The 23,756-nt window shown below is 39.8% G+C and overlaps 1 protein-coding gene across 2 annotated transcripts in view; it reads right to left on the bottom strand.

The window, feature by feature from the left end:
* The window catches only part of HS3ST5 (heparan sulfate-glucosamine 3-sulfotransferase 5), a 192,138-nt gene extending 179,360 nt beyond the window's left edge, over positions 1-12,778 (bottom strand). The window contains exon 1 of one of the 2 annotated variants that reach the window (XM_054514323.1): positions 12,173-12,778. The gene's annotated coding sequence lies outside the window, so the exon portion shown is untranslated. Of the gene's footprint in view, positions 1-11,877; positions 11,967-12,172 lie in introns of those variants that run through there. The other variant, XM_036380450.2, reaches the window with a different exon arrangement.
* Positions 12,779-23,756: the final 10,978 nt, after the last annotated feature.

Genomic DNA, 23,756 nt, shown 5'->3' with positions numbered 1-23,756 from the left:
TTCCAAGCATGAAGAACTTTAGGGAACTCAGTGATTTCACTAAACAAAGTAAGTGACTTATATATCATCTCAACTTCCAAACTAAGCTAAGCTAAAAATCCTGGTATGCTTTGTTAAGTTTCAATTTTCTAAATAATCTTCACTTCTTTGTTGGTCAAGCCTAATAGCTCCTACTGAATAATGAAACTCATATTTGGCTACTGCCTATTTATCAGATTCAGATACAGGGGGTTTTCTTAAGTTGGATACATCAAGTTCATTATATATGTGCTTGTGCAATAATTAAATCAGACTCCTTGAAATTCTGCTAAAAGCATCACTTAGAGAAAGAAATGGCTAAAATATTTAGATTTGTTCTTTCTTCTAATTTGAATCCTCCAGAGGTATTAAATGCAGCTTGCTGAAACCCTAACTGGAAGTAATGTCCAGAGAAGGCACTGGGACCTCATGACCTTCCCCCTGGGATTCAGTCTTACCACACACCTGGGGTCACAGCATTTGAAGGCAATTATTTCACCATTGATGGGAAATTATTAGCTCTCTGATAGGTACCTTTCCCCCAAGAGCACTGTAATTTACATATGCAACTCATGAACCACAAAACCGATATTGTAGGACTATGCTGAGAAGTAGAGTCTCTTCTAGGCAGCATTTCAATGTATCCATACCCAAAATAATATTCGCTGTTTTGAAGTTGTGCTATCTTGCATCAGAGAAAGAAAAATAAAACATTGCAAAAGCTCACCAATAAAAGATGAAAAAAGATTAGAAAAGATGACTTGTAGATGTTGCAAAAGATGCAGTGATGTTAAATATCAAGAAATAAAAAATTGTTATAAGTCACTCTAAATTGTGTTTTCCCCCACAACTAAATTAAATATTATTTTTCTTATATAATTAGCTCACTGTCATTCAACTACATATTAAAACTGTCTAAAATATCCTGTCTAAACATAATTTCCAGCTAGCTAAAAGGTGTATATTTTAAAGCTTAAAGGAGTTTGATTTCTGAGACTCTGCCCTAAATTTGTCATTATTTTTGTTTTCCTGACACAAAGAATACTGATAATCACCAAATTAAGATTTTTGTGTCTGTTTGCCTTCTTGGCAAAAATTAATGCATCTTCTAAAAGAATTGCTAGTGCCCTCAATTTTTTGTACCTCTGAACAAACAGATTTTTCAACACTAAATAAGTTTCTGAAAACAAACACACTGTAAAAAGTAATAGTTTTCCTATAACAACAATTTGTGGATAAAAGGACCTCAGCACTTGATAAGAAATGTAACTATAAGTAATGCAGAAAAGTATGTAGAAGAGTAGCAACCATTATCTAAAATATTTTTCCACATTCAAATCTTCCTCTGCTTTCAGAATATTATTATATATTCCACTGTTAATGGCTGGTTGCAAACAAATATTAAACCCCTGCTACACTATTTGTTTAAATATTATGCTGTGCTGTAGTAGCACCGTTTAAATCAACCGAGTTCATTCATTCCTAGCAAGCAAAGTGAATAAACAGCATCTATGTGTTTGGAGTCACACTGACCTAAATAATACTAAGATTACATCTATGGAAATGAGTTAAATTATAGTAGGGCATGAATTCATGCCCTGAAACTACTTTTTTTCCTAGAACATAAAATGTCAGGGCAGGCCTTGACACTCTTTTGATCTTGGCTACTTGACCAGCTGTCTCCCAAGGGCCTCCCGGGCACAGCTAGGGCACTAGCCCAGCTCTGGGGCTTTTCCCAAGAGGCAGGCTAGATGCAGCCTGTGCTTGGGAGGCTAAGGGAGCTTAACCATATGGATGTGGCATTGCCTAGCTGGCCTCCAGGCTAGAGGGAGGCCTTGCATCATTCAATTTATTCATAAAAATTACAGGCAAGGAGCAGAAATGCAGCTGTAATAGGAAAAAACCCCAACCAAACAAACATGTAAACAACAAACATTCCCAATTAGTCTCCCAACAGTAAACATTCCCAATTAATCTCTCATAATTACTGGAATAAAAGAGACAAACCCTGACAAATCTGTTCTCTTGTGTCCCTGGGGGATAAACAGACGCGAGTGGCCAGCTTCTGCCCACCAGCGCGCTGGGGATCTGCGCTGCCTCTCCGTGCTGTGCTTCCCATACTGACCCAGTGCACTGGTGCTGCTACACAGCCGGCTCTGCAGGCAGCTGTCTGGCCCATAAGCACCACTTACTGACACGTGTCAGCTCACATAAACAACACCCATGCAGCTTAAGGTGCTCAAACACCACACTAAGTAAAGCAGATTTCTTTCTCCCAGCTGCGCACTAAGCTTTTAGCCACATTTTGAACGTACTTCCTGAGCCTATATATTGTTCAGCTGTAGGGCATTTTCCTCTTCAAAGTTATTGAAAAGACACACTTAATTTCCCACTCACTGCTGTCTTTAGTTATGGCAAGGAAATGCTTGCTTTCCTCTTTCTTTCTCTTCGCACCTGAAGTCTTCCTTAATGTATCAGCTGTATTACCAGGAATAAAATAATCAACCTCCACTAAGCAAGTACCTTTCAAAGAAATCACCCGGTTACCTTCCTAATTCTTCTACTTTGTCCATTAGCCTAAAACCATGATACAATGTCGTGTCTGCTCAAAAATGGGGCAGGGATTATTCTCCCCATCCAGAAAAATATTTGGAGCTTTTCAAATGCTTTTTTCTGAAGTTGAAAAAGTAAGTTTAAAATCCTCCAAATCTCAGAAGAAAGGAATTTTTATTAGGGGCAGATCAAGAACCTTGTGTCAATATTTCAGGGACTTCTTTCAGATTTTTATTTTTTCCTATTTTCACAAGAAAATCACCTTATAGATGATTTTCTATATGAATGAAATTAAAAATGAAAAATATACCTTTTAATTAAATATTATCACAGTGCACAGAGAAAGCAGGAAAATATGTAATTTTTACAGACAGCTTAATTTTAAATTAACTTATATGTCAGGCAAACCTAAATTTCAAAGAAATTTGAGTCGGCTTCAAGTTTTACTTGAGACTTGACTGAAATATCATCAAAGACAAGACTTTTGTGATAAGAAGTTTTGATCCATTCTGAATTGACATTTGAAAATTGATTTTTAAAATTGAATACAGATTCTTTCAAAGTGGTGAATGACAGAGGCATTTTTCAGATATATTTGCTTTGTGTAAAAGAGAAATTGTTTGAAAGTTTAGAAAATATTTTTATCCCTTTCTCATCTTTCTCTTATTTTTCTAGTTGAAATACTTTCCTGCTTCGACAAAAAAAGAGTAGTGGAAAATAAAAGAAAATTACACACTATCATGAAAACTACTTATATACTTTCTGTTTCTGAAACAAACAAAGCAAAAGTTTCTAGTTTGTTTTGTTACAAAAGGAGAAATGACAAATCTTAATGACAGATAAATCTTTGCAATCCATTTTTGTTAAAGAAAATAATTTCTGTTCAAGGATAATGCTCACAAGTAAAGCTTCTGTCATGAAATTCATCCTTTGTTGTTCCTTGCTCTTAAGTTGTGGAAGGTGGAGGTGTACAAAAACCTCTGTGAGGCATCTGAACCATAAATAGTCCCTTTGTTTGCCAGGAAGGGAGCAAGGGCAGTTACAGCATTGTAGGTCCAAAATATAAGGGAGGAAAGAGCTCTTGCTTCGTGCTCACCTAAATCTACTTCACTGGCATGCAGGGAGCAGTCCTGAAGGAGCTACTGGGGAAGCAACCAGAGAAATGAAATATGTTTTCAGGCACATCAGAACAAAGGCCTGAGTTCCATTTTCTGCAGTTGCAGTTTGACTTTTTGAAGCCCATACCTTTTTTTTTTTGCCATACCTGAAAGAAGCGAATTTCACTCTTAGTTCAGAAAGCACTGAATACAACATGCTGAAAGAGCAGCTAGCAATGACATCAGTATCCAGAATTTTTTCATATGCAAACTGAGAATTTCTGATGCCAGGACAAATTTTTCACTACTTCTCCTCAAACCTTTTCTACCTCCGAGTGAAACTCCGTGGTTGGTAAAAAGCTTATCAGTCATATTTTCTTTTTCAGAATTATTTGCCAAAAAGATCATAATAGATTATTTTATGCAGATTCTGCATCATCACTCAGGAATGTAATTTTCCACCAGAAGATAAATAAAGACATGTTGTTTGACTATACTAATAGATTTTACATTGGCAGACTTTTTTCCTGCTGCAAATCTGGTTTACTTTAGATTTGAGATTAATCCTTTTACAAGAGGCAGGAATGTGAAATTATAAAGAGGAAGGATTTGCTGCCACTTCTGACATTATTTATACTTACATGGCACTTACAAAGGTAAGGGCATGCAGCAGCAAATTATCTAAAATATTTTTTCTCAGATCTTCCTTCTGACATCATGAAAAAGTTAGCTCCACTCAATCCATTCAACAGTTTTTTCAGCATCAAAATTTTATATGAAAAAATGGTATATCTATTTACTGTATTAAATAAAATGCTGTATAAAATACTCCTCTGCTCCACTGTCATCTTCAGTTTACCTAAAAGTTCCACATTACATTCAGAGAAAATATTTTTTCAATTCTCCAGTATAAGACTGTAGTTGATTTTTCAAGTTTAAACAGGAAAACCTTGAATGTGATTGTAGGTGACACTAGCCTGTAGTTGACAAAATATCTTTCAGATTCATGTTTTTCAGGACAAAATGTAACACTGGCTTCAGACACTGAAGTAAAGATTTGTTTTCTCTTTTTTCAGGATTTGAATACTTTTTGTTTTTTTTTCTTTTCTTTGGTTGGTTGCTTGGTTGGTTGGGGGGCGGGTTTGCTGAGGGTTTTTTTTTGGTTGTTGTTTTTTGTTTGCTTGTTTTTTTTTGTTGTGCTTTGACAGCACTGCCTCTTATTTGTAGCCTTGGGTTTAAAACATTCTGCAGGAGAACCATTGAACCCTACTGTTTTACCTTCAGGAAACAATTTAACCACTCTCAGCTATTTACTGTGTTGTCAAATCTTCCTCTGTAACTTCATGGTCAGACAGAAAGAAGAACCAGCAAATCCCTGCTGGGATGAGGAAGTCAGTCAGTAACAAAGATTATACAGATCTGGATATTAAAAAAGTATATACGTATGCACATGTATACACACAGATAAATGTGTATACAAATGCACACAAAATCTGTTAGGGCCATCTGGATTTCCAGCATGGGAAATGGTTATTTTCTGGCTTTAGTCTTCTTTTGAGGCTCCCATCCTGTCGCTATGTCAGCTTTAGTTACTTCTCCCATGGCCAGAACACGTTAGGTAACTCAACTTTCATAATTTTATTTTTAAACTCAGTTGCACTTCTTTTATGTCTTACTTCTGTCTTAGGGATCTTTTCACAAAATAGTGCACTTTTCCCTCTCTTGAAAAAAAACCAAACCAACAACATAACACATCCTTATATATATATATTTTTACTTCATTTTGCTATGTCTTCACCATTTCCAAATTTGTTTCTAAGTTCATTCAGGGTTTTGCCAAACTCATTTTTGTCTTCATACCTGGCAAATGTCATGCCTTCTATAAAAGTAAGAGGAAAAATAAAAACAAACCTGTCTGCAAAGAATCCAGGATGCAGTGTAAATCCATTTCCCTTGATGTAAAGTGACTTATCTCTCAAGAGATGCCAGTTTTCTAAGGCTGTCAACACAGCTGCAATGTCATGTTGGAAAGGGAGGTTTTGATGTAAGTTGAATGTCCATCAGTTAGTGCAGAAAGTTTACACGCTGCCGAGCAAGCTTAAACACTTGTTGTAGAGGACAAATCCCTTATTTGCCATCTCATTTTTCACTTAATTCTACATAGAATTAATTCATTAATATTAATGTTGCATTTGCACACTCTAAAAGAAAACTAGCACATATATATGTATTATAAATCAGTTTATTAAGTCATTTTACCCATTATTTTTGGTAATTTGCAGACACTTTTTACCATTTTCTGCTGTAATGTAAAATCCTGTCATCCCTTGGTAGACTCTGAATATGTGTCTGCTATAATAGAGTCTAATAGCTTTATTTATGACAGTCCTTTGGAGACTCCAGCAACTGTGTGCAGTCAAGATTGTTCAAGCCATTATAATACAAGATTGTATTACAGTGATTTGAATGGATAAAGTTCTTTCATTTCCAAAAGGGAAATAAATTGTTAGACACTGTTCTGTAATGTATGAGGACAAATGTGTTCCTTTAGTCCCCCAGACACAGAGCTGTATTTTCTCAAGCAACACTGTTGCAAAAAATGAAATGCCTAAGGACTAAGAGGGTTAGTGAACAAAAAGTACAGGAATTATCTATTTATTTATTTACTTATTTTGTAGCGTGAAACATTGTATATCAACTCAGGTAACTTAAAAATTCTTTGTTTGGGGATATTCAACAGTTTACCCATGGAGACATTCCTTCAATTTGTCTCCTTGAAAAATGCCTGAATCCAAGAGAATTGGCTATTAAAATCTACCTTGTGCAGTGTTAGTTCATTTTTATATGTAAAGTTCACTTTGCAGTAGTCCTTCATTATAAACGTCATCCCTCACATCTTATCTACAAAAGTTCATTTTGGCTAGAAATATGAAAGAGTACAGCTGTGCAACCCATTTTAAAACAGTTAATTGCTTCCAGTACTTCTAAAGTATATAAAACATTAAAAGAAAAAGTAGCAATATTTAAAGATTTTCCCCTGAAAGTTAAATATAAAGCTGTGTGGTGCTGACAAAATTTTATAACCACAGATTTACGCATTTGAATAAACTTGGGAAAACTATTACCTCTCATGGTCATTGATCACAAAAGCATCTCTGTTCAACAAAATGTGATTAGGTCCCCTTGAGGTCAGCACATGCTTAAAGACTAATATTTATTTAAGGGTTTTGCTGATGTGGATCTTTCTGCAATTACCATTTCATCTGATTGTGTTAACAATGCACAGTAATGCTTGTTTGTTCAGGAAAAAAAAATTGTGCTTACAGACTTGTAATACTTGAGAGAGAGAGAGGGAGAGGGAGTGGATCTAACACAGTATTTATGCAACAGGATAGAAGTACATTTAAGTGCTATTGCTGTATTGGGCAAACCAAGAGCATAAATAACAGCGAAAAACACACAGTCCTGGTAGTAAGTGATGTCTGGCCATTTGCCTTAAAAGATTGAAATTTCTCTTCTTGATTTTTTTTTTTATTTTCCATGCATTTGTGCTCTGCACCCAAATGGAACTAAGCTAGTTTTTCTTGTATATCCATCTTTTTATTTAGTTTAGCCAGTAGCATATCATTTCAGTCTGCATGCTTTTCTAAGGAAGATCATTTTATCAAGGAAATGTCCTGGTTGCCATAAGAGAAAATTGAACACATACACACACAAATACACACACACACATATGTGAAAGCAAAGCACAGCTGAGACTAGACATAGTCCAGTGATTGATATTTTAAGTTGCACATGATACTCTTTCCTTGTTCTGTTGCACTGCATTTAGATATTGTATGGCTCTCCAGACATGCTATGCATAATTTTACATACCATCTGCTTTACATGCCAGGTTCCATATGTACAATGTATAACCTAAAACCAATATTTTGAATGATTTGAGCTACAGTGGAGGCTTTTGTTCTTAAATTGTTGAATAGAAGAATATAGTCCTAAATAAATTATCCGATGAATGTGTTCTGAGTCTAACAAACAATAATATTTATTTTGAAATTGTTCTTAAAGGTGTAGTAATGACAAATTTAGGTGACTTTCAAGAATCCCAGTAATGTTGCTTCTTATATTCAAATACCAGGAGACCTGTAAATGCTTGCTACCGTTCACTTAACAGCCATAGCAATACAAGGGCATAAACGTGTTTCAGAGTCAGGCAAGGGACAGCAAAAATAATCTTGATATATTCGTCTGAATAAAGATGAACAGCATTTACTCCTCAAAACAGGATTAGGTTTATATAGCTGCTAAAAGTGACTAATGGTTATTCAGAATCATGTTCTGGAGTTTCCTGGTACTTCATTATCTGGCTTCATTGAACTCTGCCTTAAATACTCAGATCTTATAAAGTCTGTAGTTACAGGTAAGCCTAAAAAACCTAAATTTCTGTTTTGGAGATGCTGTCCACAGGATCTGTCTGAATGTCCATACATATCTTTGAAGAATAAGTACTACAACATGAAAATGAAAAAAAAACCAAAGAATTCCAAATAATGGCTTTCAGACAAACCCAAATATTTATTCAAATAATATCTTCATTTTTTGAACTGCTGACAGAAAGAAGAGGAGCATTGTTTTGGACCTTATAAAAAGTACCATCATCACACCCCGCCATACCGCTCAGTAAAAAAAATCCAAACCTCTTAATATTGAAGTAATTACCATATTTTTCACATTTGACTTGAAATAGAAATTTTGTCAATAAAAATAGGTTGTGGCATTACAACGTGTTCGCAAACAGCAGATAGATTGGAGAATAGAGGAAGCAACAAAGTAGCTCAAATAAAATTTTACTCCATGTAAAGTCCCATAAAATATGTACCCTCCACTTCCATATATGGCACATGATAAAAGAATCATTAGAATTCACAGGAAAATTAGAAAGAAACCTGTAATATGGCATTTTAAGAATGAAGTGTCTATCTTGCCTATGGATTTGCAAGGAGAAAAGAGATAATCAGTGAAGCATTTGTCCATTTTGCAGGGTTTTTTTCCCGCTGTAACATGAACATCTTAATCTTTTTCACAGTTAAGTATTAGTGACACATTCAGTTCACTTCAATGACAATTCTACCAAATGCCTGCAAAAAAAGCTGCACAAGAGATGCAGCACTTCAAACTTTGCTTTTATATTTCCCTCTTAGCACAAAGTTGTACTTAAAAGGGAAACATCATTATTGGACCATAAATGAGAAAGGTTTTTTCTTCTTGTATTGTGTTAGTGGTGGAGGCTACAGGGGTGTCTTCTGTGAGAAGCTGCCAGAGGCTTCCCCGTGTCCTACAGAGCTGATGCCAGCCGGCTCCAAGATGGACCTGCTGCTGACCAAGGCTGAGCACCATCAGCAATGGTGGCAGCACCTCTGGGACAACAGGTTTAAGAAGGGAGAAAAAAGACCCTGAGCAACAGAAATTGCAGCCAGAGAGAGGAGTGAGCAATAGAAACTGCATTCACAGAGAGGACTGAGAACATGTGAAAGCAACAGTTCTGCAGACACCAAGGTCAGTGAAGAGGGAATGTAAGATTGACCCCAGTGCAAAACAACTAAATAAACTATTTAGTGCAATACAACAAAGGAGGTGCTCCAGGTGCCAGAGCAGAGATTCCCCTTCAGCCCCTGGTGCAGACCATGGGGAGAACAGCTGTGCCCCTGCAGCCCACGGAGCTCCATGGTAGAGCAGAGATCCACCTGCAGCCCTTGGAGGAGCCTGTTCCAGAGCAGGTGGATGCTCAGAGGAGGAATGACCCCTTGGGAAGCTCATGCTGGAGCAGTTTCTGACAGGACCTGTGGCCCTGTGGAGGGAGGACTCCACACTGGAATAGTGTCCCTCTTTGGGGGACCCACGTGGGAACAGTCTGCACCTGAAAGTGGAAGGGCCCCACGCTGGAGCAGCCCATGAAGAACTGCAGCCCATGGGAGAATTTGTTGGAAAAGTTCATGACAGACCATCTCCCATGGGATGAACAACACACCAAAGCAGGAGAAGAGTGTGAGGAGTCCTCCTACTAAGAAGGACGGAGTGGCAGAAACAACATGTGATGAACTGGCCACAACCCTTATTCCTTATCCCCCAGAACCATTGGCAGGGAGGAGGTAGATAATTAGGGTGTCAAGTCAAGCCTGAGACGAACGGAGGGGTGAGAGAGGGGGCTGAGAGGGGAAGGGGAAGGGTGGATGTTTAAGATTTAGCTTTTATTTCTTGTTTTTTCTACTCTGGTAATAAATTAAACAAATTTCCCCAATACGTATTTGTTTTGCATGTGACAGGAGCTGCTGAGTGATTCCCTTGTCCTTATCTCAACCCATGAGCTTTTTGTTACATTTTCTCTTCCCTGTTTGGCTGAGGAGGACATTGATAACACGGTTTTGGTGAATTCATGGCATCCAGCCAGGGCAACCCAGCAAAGCTATCACTGTAATAGTCACATTGTTCATGAGCATGGACATATTTCTGATACTTGATAGGTTTTTTGACCAAATTCAGTATGTAGGGATGCTTGGGGGTTTTTTCAGCACTCAGATTTGGAAAAAAAATTAAAAATCACACTTTCATTTTTAAGACATTCCAAGGAGTTGAGAGTGGTTAGTCAGGTTACAGGAATAAGTCTAGCTTTTGCCATTTGAATATCAATATTTGTATTTGGTGCTTCATTATATATCTGACTGCTCCCAATCTAAATACTGCACTGAACAGAGGATGTTCTGTGAACTAGATCTTCCATTTGCTAATGGAATTTTTTTTGGTATAAAATCTTCTTTGTAATCCATATGAATATGGGCATTTAAATTATTAATCAGAAGCATTCTTTCTTATTTGTATCTGTGCTGTGAAAGAGTTGGATAAAATGGGATAAAAAATTAATGTACATTTAGATTTTTCTCCTCTCTAGAGGGAGGGAGTTCATGAGTTAAATGCTTATGCAACACCTTTCCTTACAAACTGTACTACAGTTCTCTTGTTACTTCTCTATTGAGCCTTTCTGGGCCCGATCCACAGGCCACTGAAGTCAATGAGAGCCCATCTAATTGTCTCTAACTACTTCCAACTTTTTAGTGAGAAAAAAGATATACTGGAAAAAGTATCAGTTACTAAGTAATATGTTATAATGTCTATGGGTAAAAAAATGGGATTCAGACCACTTGATTTCCAGCACATCAAGAAATCATTCCAGTATTCTCCAGTGAAAGAAATGGCAATGAAAATCTAGAAGACAATCCTGACCCTGCTAAAACTCTTTGGTTAGAGAGCTAGCTTCTAAGAGGAAGTTTCTTTGATACATCTCTTCTGCTTTGCCATCTCTCCATCTTCTGCCCAGTCCCTTTCATTCGGTATTGACCAACATTGCCTTCCTCTGAAGTCAATTGGGAGTTTTGCCATTGACTTCAATGGCGGAGTTATCATACCCAGGATGAAAAACACAGTGAGATCATTGCCAAAGTACACACAGCAGAAGTAAGAAAAAAGATTTCAATGATTTACCAAAGTCCACTTAAAAACCGCCAGCAACTGTGCGCTTTCATATGTGTTTCCCGCAAATCACACCAGGCAGTCTAGAAGAACAAAAAGCCCCTTGCACGGTGTTCCGAGCATTTGGTAGCCGGAGCTGAGCCCCTGCCTGAGCGGAGTTAGCCGTGCGCAAACCCGAGCAGAGCGGAGCCACCCGCTAATTGATAGCAAACATTTTACAAACATTACGCTTCCCTAAGGGCCAAGCGTTTTCGCACCGGAGCCCTCTGCAGCGCAGGAGGACGGAGCACGCAGGACGGGGAGCGGGCAGGGAGCCGCGGGCACCCTCTCGCTGCGGTGCCGGGGCACCGGCCGGGGCTCCGCTCCGCTCCCCCGGTGCGCAGCACCTGGCTGCTCCTCTCCGCAGGTGAGGCGCCCGCCGGAGCTCCGTCCCCGTGTCCGATCCGTGCCACCGCGGCGCCCCAAACACCGGACGGCGCTAGCAGCCCCTACAGACGTGGCCAAACCCGAGGAGTAGCAGCGGGCAGTGCCCGGGGCGTACGGGGGGCACCGCGCCCTCCGTGCCCCGGTCCCAGCACGGCGCGGAGCAGAGCCGCCAAGGAGGGAGCCCCAAGCGCGGCAGGGCACCCTCCACACCTTACCCGCCCCCGGGGGACCCCGGCGAGGCGCGGAGCCCCGTACTCACCGCGGTGCTGCAGGCAGCAACCCGCAGCGCAGGCGAAGCGCCCCCGCCCCGGCCGGTGCCCGCTGCGGTGCACAGACCCCGTCCCTCGGCGCCCACATCCAAGCCCCGGTCGAGCAGCTAAAAGTCCTTCTGAGGAGCACACAGCGAGCCCCGCTGCCTCCTGCCTCGGATCGCTGTCACCTCCCCTCCCCTCGCCCCCCGCCCTGCGCCCCCCCGGCGGGCGGCAGCAGTGTAAGCAGTCCCTCACCCCTCACATCACGCACCGGCAGAGGTGCCGGTCCTCGTCGCTACTTACCGGGCATCCTTCAGAGCGGCGGGCGGGCGGGAGCGAGGGAGGAGGAGGAGAGAGGGAGGGAGGGAGGGATTGAAGAAGGGAGGGAGGAAGGAGGGAGGGAGGGGGCTCCGGGCGGGCTGCGCGACGCTGCGCTGTGCTGTTCGGCAGCCTGGGCAGCTCGGCAGAGTCAGTGAGTGAGTGCCTCCGTGCGTGACTGCGTGTGCGTGTGTGCGCGATGCTGGACACAAGCGAAGGGAGACTCAGGCATGGAAGGGCGGCGGGGAGCGGCGGGGGAGATCAGGGGGCGCAGCCGGCTCATGGCGGTGCCACCAGGTGCGGCCCAGCGCGCCCCCGGCCCCGCGGCCCCCAGCGCCCCGCAGCCGCGGCGGGAGCTGCCGGGGAACGGCTTGGGGGAGGCGCGCATCCTCCCCGCCGCCACACGCACCGCCGGGTGAATGGGGGGAGCGGGGGGAGGGATTAAAAAAAGGGTAATAAAAAAAGCCCAATCACTAGGGAGAAAAAAAGAGAAAAAACCGCAAAACTCTGTCTCTACTTCCCGGGCGAGGTTTGAGCCCCCCGCCCTGGAGCTGCGGTCCCGCGGCAGCGGTGCGCTCCCGCCGCGCCGGAGCCGTCACCGCCCGCGGCGCAGCACGGCAGAAGCTGCCGCTGCCGGTAGCGCCCAGCTGAGAGCCAGAGCCGCTCCCCGCGCACGCAGGAGCCTCCCTCTTTCCCTCCCTCCCTCCTTCCCTCCCTTTTTTCCATCCTTCCCTCCCTCTCCCTCTCCCAGTCCGCTAAGCCGGGCGACGCAGCCAGGTGCTGCCGGCTAGCCCTGCGGCCGAGGAAAGAGCCGGGCAGGGCCCTCCGCCGGCGCTGGCTCCTCCGCGGGAAGCGGCTGCGCCCCCGCAGGCACTGGGCTGGCGCTGGGACGCTGCCGCCGCCGGGACGCGGCTGAAGGGGCAGAAGCGAAGGGCGCGGAGGGGAAGGCGGCTGCCCCCAAGACCCTGCCGGCGGGGCCCCGAAGCGGAGGAATGAAGCATCAGCGGCGAGGGCCCGCCTCTGCCGGGCAGCGGTGCGGTGCCCCAGCGCATCCCTGCAAACGCCGCTCCCTCGCTCGGCTGCTCACCTCCCACCCGAGCGGAGTGACCCGCTGGAGAGGACCGAGGACGGTGCATCATCACTGCTGGATGTTTTGGGGGAGGAGGGGGGAGCAAGCGGAGAAAGGAGGGAGGGCATGATTATAGGAATCGAATGGAAAGGGGGCAAAAAAAGCAACACGCACACTAAAAAAAGCCCGTTCTCGGGAGAGAAATCAAAAATAGCCACAACAGCATTGAAAGTTGCTCGCTTAGTGATTTGCATTATAACGCTGCCGTTGCTGCTTGGCTCCTCCAACAGCGTGCGCAAAGAACATGCAATATGGGAGAGGGGGAGCTATGTACTTTTTCTGTGATCTCTTTCTTAAAAATCACCCAACCCAAACCAAAACCCAATCAATCACACCCCGCACACCCCACTCCTTTGATGGAGAGGCGGCTGCAGGTGGTGGTTTCGGAGTTCCGAAAGGAGTTTCCTGCGGAAAGGGCTGTGTGTAGAGGACCCGTGAAAGTGCTCCTCTGGGATTTTGGGCCCTGGAGTTTGGCAGCCCGGGGAGAGGGGGAGCCGGCGCTGCTGCCCGGCCGGAGGGATGCCAGGGAGTGTCCGGCGGCTGCTAACGGGGGCAGCGCCCTATCCCGGGGCACAGGGTGGCGGAGAGGCCCCTGCCTGCTTCCCTTCGCTCTTCCTGCTGTGCCATTCGAAAACAGTGATAAGTGGCTCTGTTTTCGGGGGCAACATAAAAAAATAAAATAAAATAAAATAAAATAAAATAAAATAAAATAAAATAAAATAAAATAAAATAAAATAAAATAAAATAAAATAAAATAAAATAAAATAAAATAAAATAAAATAAGTGGATAAAACCTAATTTTTATTTATCAACGGTTCATGCCTTGATTTAAAAAAATAGCACCAAATCTTAACCCAGATTATGCAGTGAAATGTATGGAGCTTGAGGCAGCATGGCTGTTTGCCAGACCTATGATCCATTAACCTCTTTAGCTCATTGTTGGCAGGCAACAATAGCACATGAAAAAATTCTTACATTTTAAAGACAAGCCATTTTCTTTTCATAGTAAACTCCCCTCTCCTATGCTGCAATTAAAAATAGAGTATCAACAATAAAAACTGTGAGAAAGAAATAATACTATGAGTTTTTCGCTACTTTGTGTCCATTTTATGGGCAAAAACATTGTACTATACTTAAGGCAATATGTATAAAGGTGGACAGAGGCATATTAAAAATTCTTATTTTATAAGAAGAATTTTGGATAATTTTTACCTTCATCACTGGATTAAATACTACTTAGAGTGTCTAGAATTCAAAGTTTTAGTTCCAGTTCTCTTTATGGAGAGAAACCAAGCAAAACCCTATGTAATCAAAATAAAAGTATGAAAAGAGGATATATAGGGTCTTTTTCTCTCTTTCATGTGTGGTAAATATATATACACATATATGGACTTTAATCAAAAACATTCTGTGTGAAGCTATATATTCATACATGAATGTTTGTGCATGTATACATGCTCTATATATAACAATTATATAAATAACATATTTCAAAATAATTGAAAAATTAGAATAAAAAGAGGTAAAGCTACAAACACAGCTCTCAACATCCTGCTGAGTGCTATAAAAAAGTGCTACCACTTGGAGGAGAAGTCATAGAATCACTGATACAGAAAGAATATGAAAGTTATACCTTGCACCTTATTTTTCACACAAACAAGTTGTAGAAATACATCTGTAGAAAAAAATAAAAAGGAAGTATAGAATGTTTTCTGTGTTTCTCTTTTTTTGTGTAGGACATTAGGCTGTGATCCTAACAGCCAAAATATTTGTTTTAGAAAGTCTACATTGGAAAACCCTCCTACATTCAGAGAGGTTGAATCTGTCGCTGCTAAATCAGGCTGCGTCTCTGGGAATGGAGGATAGATAGTATGTGCAAAAGGGATGACTGATCACATGAGGACCTGGGGAAAAAAGAATGGGATATGTGTGGGAATGGGGAGAAGGACTAGCTGGGTGACAAGAGTGAATTCAAGAATGTTACAGAGGTACCTCTGTATGTTACAGAGGTAGCTGGGCCTGCAATCTCGTGTGGAGAAGGTAGCAGGAAAGAAGACCTTTATTCCTTTTGCCATGGTCAGTCTGTGCTGTAAAACACATCCTACTGCTCATTAGAAATGCAGAGTGTAAGATAACACGTACACCTTCTCAAGACCTCCACACACTGTTTCTAAATCCTCTGTGGTTTAGGAAAAGTCTTCTCAAATACACCAAACCTGAGATTCTGGGAAGTGATAAATGATCTGAGTTCATAGGACTCACCTGCTTTTGGAACGTTTTAGTGGTGTATTTTTTGTCACCTTAACAAGCTCCTCAGACATAGGCACCAAGCACCATTCTATCCTAGCCCAAGGAGAGAAAGGCCCAAGGCTCTTTATTTAATTCACAAAAATGTTGTCTTGATCCCATTTTCATTAAGATCAGTAATAAAATTAAGAAGTGACTGGTACATTAGCATGAAGTTTCGGGTGTGTGAGACTTCCTGGCTTCAAGAGCAGATCTAAGGGTTGGGAAAGTGTAAATCTACACCGTAGTGTCAAATTTAGGCTAAATTTCCACCTGTTGCAGCAAGAGTAGTCATAAATAGCCCCAAAATTAATGAATGATTACTTCTACTGTAGATAATATGTCAAATGATTGAAAGTAGATATATTATTGATGTTTGCTTTTTTTTCTCTGTTCTCTTCACTAAATCCAGTATTTTCTCCTTACTTAAGAGCCATGTACTGTGGCAGGGAAGAGTTATAAGATATCACACACACTGATCCATCTTTTCATATGTTGTGTAGGATAATCACATTGACATTAGCTCATGTAAAACTGTGAAGTGTCTGTCTATCCAAAATTCCCAACTTTCATGTGGTATAGAAGTAACAGGTATTCGGCAGCCAGAATTTTAAGGAAATAGAAAATTGAGACCTCTATTCTTTAATAAAGCTCTGTTTGTTTCTTTTGTATATTTTTCTACTGCAAAGCCTATTATCCAACAGCTTTACTGTATTAATTTTCAGTACTCTAACTTGAAGAAGTATGTACCATTATTACAAACAGGCATTGATAATAAATAACAAGCAAAATTTGTCTCTGCAAAATTAGATAAAAATGACAAGACTAAAATGCCCTTTATTACACTTTCTGTATGGCTGCATTGGTTTGCAATCTCATTAACAACTTGAAACCAAGTGAGGTTTTGACACTCAAGAGGATTTTCTAAGAAAGTCAAAATGTCAGAGAAAGTGTTTAGATTGGTACAGGATGTCTACTCCTCTATATATAACACTATGGAACCAAGATTTTTAGTTTAAAATTCAAGTTTCACTAATAGTTCTGGGAATTGGACTAGAGCGTTTCTTTACTTTTTAAACATCTGGTCTGTCATAAATGTATGTTTTATGTAATTGTCTCCCAAATTTTAAAACTTGCTTTCTGTTCCATGTGAAATGTCTCATATGCTAACTTTTTTTTTTAACTTATGGCAGGCTGACTTACTTTTTGGAAAAAAAAGTTCTTTTCAAAAACTTTTTAAAAACTTAAGGTTTTTAAGAATCCCATAGGATTATGTAAACTTGTGCATTAAAATAATAGATTTCTTAGAATTTATAACCAATGTACATCTATTAGGTTGGAATTTGCCTTCATAACCCATTAAAAACATGCTTCACTGAATCAGTAAATACTATATGTTTGAGCTGTCTGCATATTATTGACTTTTCTGGTTTCTGCAAAGCATTACCTCAGAAGTCCCTTCCCCCCTTTGTTTTCATACCAGAAAAATCAATTCAAATCTTAGATATACAAAGCAACAAAGGTAATCTAACCTTGATATATTTTAGAATTTATACAATCTCCTTCTTTATTTTGTTGAAGCTCTGCTTTGCAGGCTTATCTTCAGCACCTGAGAGTTTTGACAACTCTTTCTGAATATATAGAAAAACGTACTAAACAATAATAGGCTGAGAGGCAGCTTATTTAAAATCGTAGGAGAATGTGACTAGCATGTTAAGGAGAGACTTTCATTTTGGGGGAAATAAATTCAAAGATACTAGGCTTAGAATCAAATTCTGCCTTCAAATGTCCATGCATGATTCCCTTTAGGAGGAAAAAAAGATTATATGCAAAGACATAACATTAATTTTAGTGGAAGATCTATGGGTATGTGCAGAGCTATTTGGTGATTGGGCACCCACACTAGGCATCATTTTCACAGAATCTTGTGATGTTTTTTCTACTTTGTTCAGTTAAAAACTAACATACAAGGCCTACTGACTCTTGTTTTCCATTCAAATAAGTATTGACAGAACAGCTGAGGTTTGCACATAAGTGGAATAATTCTCAACTAATTTTTTGTCCACTCCATGTTTCTTCCTGACACTTACACTTCTTCCAGCTTACTGTAAGTTGCTAAACTTCAGTGATTCAACCTGAAATTCTGTGCACTGAAGTTCTGTCTCAGGCTGCACGTTTTTAGCCCACCCAACCAAAATGGCTCAGCTATACCTGAGAATGAGATTGAGTTTTTGTTATATTTCTTGGTAATATATTCATTTCAAGGCCTATTTTTTTAAGAATTCTAGCACCTTCAGGTAATGGAGAAGAGACTTACAGTTGGCAGGATTTAGTTGAGGATGACTTGGTATCTCCATGAAAATTCATTTACAGTTTTCCAGTTCATGAACATTTGGAAGCTTAGTTGACACAGGTGAAATAGTGGTTTGTTAGGGATATGCAATTTAATGCATATGTTTAGCTATTTTCCACCAAGGTACATTCAGAAATGGTCTGGAATTGTATCTCCCAATGCTATTGCTCTTAAGCAAGAGGGTCTGTTTTTTCTCCGCTCTTAATTTTGTGTAGAGCCCAAGATGCACTGACAAGTAGGCTGTTTCAGTGTTTCTGGAATGAAAGCCATCTTCCCTGGATTTCTTGGGACTGGGAAGCTGGCAAGGATGAAGTGACAGGAACTTCAAGGGTAAAAAGTATGGGAGAAAGTTCTGAGGCCTGTGAGGAAGTGGTAAGGAAGAGACTGAATTCAGATGACTAACTGCTAGGTGCAGAAAAGGAGCATGGGAAGACACAAGGGATCTGCCTGTGTGTCAGTCAGATGGGAAAACTATGTGAGAAGCTTAAAATTTTGGATATGCTGACAAGGAAGAAAAAGAAATCAAAATACTGAAGACCGTATCTGGCTAAGTGAAAAGTCAGGTGGAAAAAAGCCAGTGAAGATGTGAAGATGTGAATGAAGTCACAGAAGTGGGGGAGAGAGAGAGAGAGAACTGGAATAAGACATAAAAGCAGAAAAAGAGACAGAAAAGTCTGTAGTACTGGAGCATACTGCCATGCAGATCTTGGAAATGAACTAGCCATCCCAAAACTCAGCATTTTACTGTTATCAATAATTATCTGTGAAAGCTGTTGGCAAAGTGTGCCCCTCAGTCTCCTCTGGTGCAGCTCCACACAAGAGGTGACCATCTGTTGCCATTGTCAGGCCTGACAGCAGCTCTACATGCAGAAACATACCCTGCAGGTCTAAGCTTCCCAACCTCAATGATGAATCTTCTTGGTGTCAGGCCACTTTTTGAGATACTTGTGTTCATTCTTCTTTGAAAAGTAGAAAAGACACAGAAAATGGAAAAGAAGAGAAAGAGAAGGAGGAAAATGAAAGGGAAGAATGGAACCCCCTAATTCTTATTGCAGTAAAATGATGCTGTCATGTGTTAGGCAACGTTAGAACTAAGATTGCCTTTACTAACTCTACTTAACTTCTTCCCTATTTGTGGATATACATTATAACACAGTTTAAAATTGCAAAAACATACTGTTTCATCTTTCATCAACACTGGATATCACTGCAAAAGATAAGTCCTGCTTAATGGCTAAGCACCTTTATTTTATTTTCATTGACTTTTGGGCAAATCGGACACTTTTTACCAATTTATTTAAACTCTATTGAGAAAATGTATTAATTGCCTTTTCAAAAGATTTTCTATGAAACCAGTCAATATGACATCTGCATACCTCACAAATTATTAATTTACTTTACAGCGCTTCCACCATTCCCATTGCAGAGATGAAACTGAGACATAACCAATTAAAGAATGAGTATCCACCACTTTTGAGTGTATATATAAATTATCTAGAAATTTTCATTTTACTCTTTGAAAGGTTACTGTGTGCTCTCTTCAGCTGAGAGGGGAGCACTTCTACAAATGAGACACAGGCTTTGAAGTAGGGCATTCAAAATCAAAATAGCTTTTGAGAGGTAAATGACCAGCTAATTTTTAGTGAATTTTCTAGCTTATCACTAGAATTTTCTAGCACTGCAAGGGGATAATATCCTGCATTTCATGTCACAATTCAAATGGTTTAAGAATGAAACATTGAATTGAAATGCATACTGAAACTTCTTTCACTGTATATGGGCCAAAAATAGCAATAGTAATAAAAGGCAGTGAAAACAAAGATGTTGTTACAAAACTCATCTCACTTTGTTCCCAGAGGTGAGGATGAGAAGTTCTGCAGAAAAAAATAAGATATTTTCACAATCTGTGTGCAAGCTACCCTGGAACCCACTTATGCTTAAGACTGAGGTCATGACTGAGTGTAGGTTCTTCAAGCATAGTGAAACTCTAAATCCCAGAATAATATGTTACTGAAAAGTTTGCTGAACATTTATTTCTGAGCCAAACTGGAAAAGTTTGTCTACTGTCTAGAAGTGCCTGTAAATTTTCCAGCTTTGAAATTGACAGCTTACTTCCCTTTTGGTGCTGTGATCTCATTTTTTTTGAACACTTAAGATATTGCACTTATAGGAGGAGAAAGGATCCAAGCAGAGCTAGAGGAGAGGGAAATTGCTCAGAATTAGTGGGGGCTGGAAGCATTTCCTTCTCTTTTGACATTTTCTAGCAACAATGCCAGGATAACCTTTCCTGTTTTCTGGTTTGGAACAAGCATTGAAGAAAAAGTAAAATTGTCAATTTCTCTCTTTAATGTCCACAATAAGAAAATTCTCTTGCTAAATTATGTCTTCAGGGGATTTCAATGGGACATAAAATGTTACAGTTATTTTCATACCCATTTTTGAAGGAACCTGGAAACCAAATCCATTTACCTTAACAAGGATTGATTGATACACAATAGGAAGGGGGGAGGGGTGTCAATTTCTTTGCTAACACTCACATGTGGGAACTTCTATTTGTAAAATCACCCAGTGACTATTTCCTCTGAATTGATATCTTTTTGGTTAAAATTTTTTTGGCAAGGAGTTGCTTTGCTAGATAAAAAAATCATCTGATTATTCTGTAGTCCAAAACCAGGTTAGTTAAGGTCAGGCTTCTGGAGAATAAAGTTGAAAGCTCTGGTTTTTTCACCATGTCTGTAATCATCAGCAGTTTTCTGAGTTACCAGTTCTTTTGAAGCCCTACTACAGACTGCTACTCTGACCTTTGACTGATCCAGGTGCCTGCTTGAATCCACACATCTCCTTCACAGTGGAGAGGTGCTGCAGAAATGAAGCCTCTGCTCTTCTCCACAGAATTCAGAAAATGCATCATGCACATCTTGGCACTCTCTCGTGGCTGCTGTGTTTTCCTCCTTGAACTGTTGATCCACAACAAGCTTTGGACAATGGAAACAGCTGAATTTCTTTAACTCAGACCCTAATTTCTGGAAGAAAAACCAGTAAATATATACAAGTATGTGTTGAATAACATATTTTGAGTACTGCCCGTGAGCGTGACTGTTTACTGACATATTGAACAGGTTTTTTTGGGAACAAATATAAACACTTATAACCACATGCTTCGTAAATTTACATTGTAGCTGGCAAAACTAGAGAAAGATAAGTGGCAACTGTATTGCAGGTGACATCATATAAAGTGGGCAAAGTCCTTCTAGATTCCATATTTAGAAGCTGATGTACAAATTAATTTGAATCTTTCAGGTCCAGCTTTGGTAATCTGATTTTTTCTTTTATTCAATTTTTTTTTTAATGAGACACACATCAATAAATGGGTTCAGTCTCAATATATTTAGGTATTATGGAACCATTTATTACACTTTGAGAGTCACTTAGAAGCACTGATGCACCTGAAGTCTTTCTGGTGAGAGTGGAAGGGACATGTGCCATGTATCTCATTTCCCTCCTTGCTCAAGCAAATGCCAAATAATCCCATTCATAAGAGGCTACAAATAACTCTTTCAAAATCTTTCTTTGTATGTAATATAACTGAAAAAAACCACTGTGAAATTTGCTTGGTGTAATGGCTAGAAGCTTTTTCAATTTCCACTTCAGCACATTTATGTCCACCTAGAAAGTTCTCTGTTTCAGTATTATGATTTAATGAGCTCTTTCTTCTTTATTCACTGACATATTTATAGACCTCAATCACCTCCCTATCCGCTTCATTTTTCTATGTATTTTCATACCAGAAAACCATTTGCAGGGTCATCATTAAAACTGATCCTTTTCTCCTGTTTTCTCTCTACCTTCTCTCTACATTTTCTCTCTCAAGGTTACCTGCCTGGCTAGAAATCTCAATGCTGGATTGCACTTGAGGTTTAACCAGGGCCTAGTACAATGATGCCAGTGCTTGCCTGTCTCTGACAGATTCACCTTTTGCAACAAGTTTTCAGTTTCTGTTTGAGATTTTTATGCTGCATCACACTGTCAGTTCATTCATTGAGAAACTGACTGTCACATCCCATTTCTACAAAACATTTCCATCTGATAGCCTCCAGCATATCAGAGAACTTTTTATTATTATCTCCATGTGCATGACCTTGCATTTCAATCTACTCCTATTTCTGTTCATCTACATCTTTTGGTATTCACTTCTGATCTTCTCTGTCCTACCTTCCACCTGCATGGCTAACATTATGGATCTAAACCTGTGCCTGATTGAAAGCAATAAGCCAGATGAGTTCCTGGAATGCATTCTGCAGAACTCAACTAGGAACCACCTTGATAATATTTTCTGAAACCTTTGTATGCTGCTCTCCCTTAAAAATATGTCTTTGCCAATTTTACAATGTCTATCTTAATTGTAATCCTTTTTTCCAGATATATTAATAATATGTCGTGTGGTCCAATACCAAATATATCTAGCCAATGACTTAATAGAAAAATCCACTACAACATCGGGGGAAAAAACGCTATCTTGTCAAATAAATACACAGATAAGGAAAAAATCTTATAATAATTCTTTAGGAGACAAGGAATGGTTGTCATATTTTTTTATTGCTATGAGAATGCTTTTTCAGCTGCTTGGAAAAAAACCCCAACAAATAAATCACCAGATCTATTTGTGGCTGCTTAAATATTCATATAAAACTCTACTACCTGGATTCTAGAATAGATAAATACTTAATGATATGTGGTATTTTATGAAATCAAGGTGATCGTTTCTAGTTTTCTCTCTGCAAATGACTGTAGCTTTCTCAAAAACTTACCTTTTGAGCTGAACTTTTCAATGAGTTAGGTGACCCCAAGTTTTTCACTGAAATCCCAGGGTGATTTTCTCTTTGGTTGAATTAGAATCAAAATCAATTAGCAGTGATAGGTAAGGCACCTTCTGAAAAAGCCACCAAATCAAAATATGTCTCATCATAAGACAAAGGTGGTAGTCCAGGAAAAGAATAATTTCCACAGACATTTAATAAAAAACCAGTAAGAGCTCTAAAGGAGTGGTGACACAAAGAATTAAAAAAAAAAAAAAGTAATAGAATTAGGTCCAAGAATTGGTCTACAATATGCAGTAACATCGTAAATGTTCTCTGAAGTCATGTGAGCACCATCACTAAGGCAGACAGTCATTATACAATGTTCCCATAAGATCTTTTTCCCAGTTAATTTTGCATCCCAGAATACACTTTCCATATAATAAAGGGTATATGTTGTTTCCTACCTGTTTCCATTATGTTTTCTGTCAACATAATTCATATGTCTGTATTTCATTTGTGACTGTTCATATATATTGCATAGAGTTTGAGATGGATTATTAAAACACTCATGTACTTTGTATAATTTCCTTTGTACACAGCTGTGTGAATTGCCAGCATTACCGAATCTTCAAGTGCTGTCTTTTTTCCACAGCCCAAGCTCTCTTTTTTAGCTTTATATATATATATATATATATATTTCCCACAGAGAAACAAATGTTCTCATATGCAGCCTAAATAAGCCTTTTAGCAGGCATAAGTTTTGCTTATTCATGTCAGAGCAAAATTAGATATTAATCCAGTGCCAAACAGAGTTTACAAGAAAGAAATTCAGATACCAGATTGCAAAGTGCTTTTAAGTACTCCTGCACTATTTCCATACAAAGATTGGTCTCTTAACACTCTGAAGGGGAAGAGTTATAGAATGTGCTGTGGAAATATGGAGAGTATTTCTTCCCTGTTAATTTATTATGGTGAATTGACATAATGAAGGATGACAAATAG

The sequence above is a fragment of the Molothrus ater genome, chromosome 3, assembly GCF_012460135.2.
Source record: "Molothrus ater isolate BHLD 08-10-18 breed brown headed cowbird chromosome 3, BPBGC_Mater_1.1, whole genome shotgun sequence".
In the NCBI taxonomy this organism is placed as follows: Eukaryota; Metazoa; Chordata; class Aves; order Passeriformes; family Icteridae; genus Molothrus; species Molothrus ater.
This window is presented reverse-complemented; position numbering and strand designations above follow the sequence as displayed.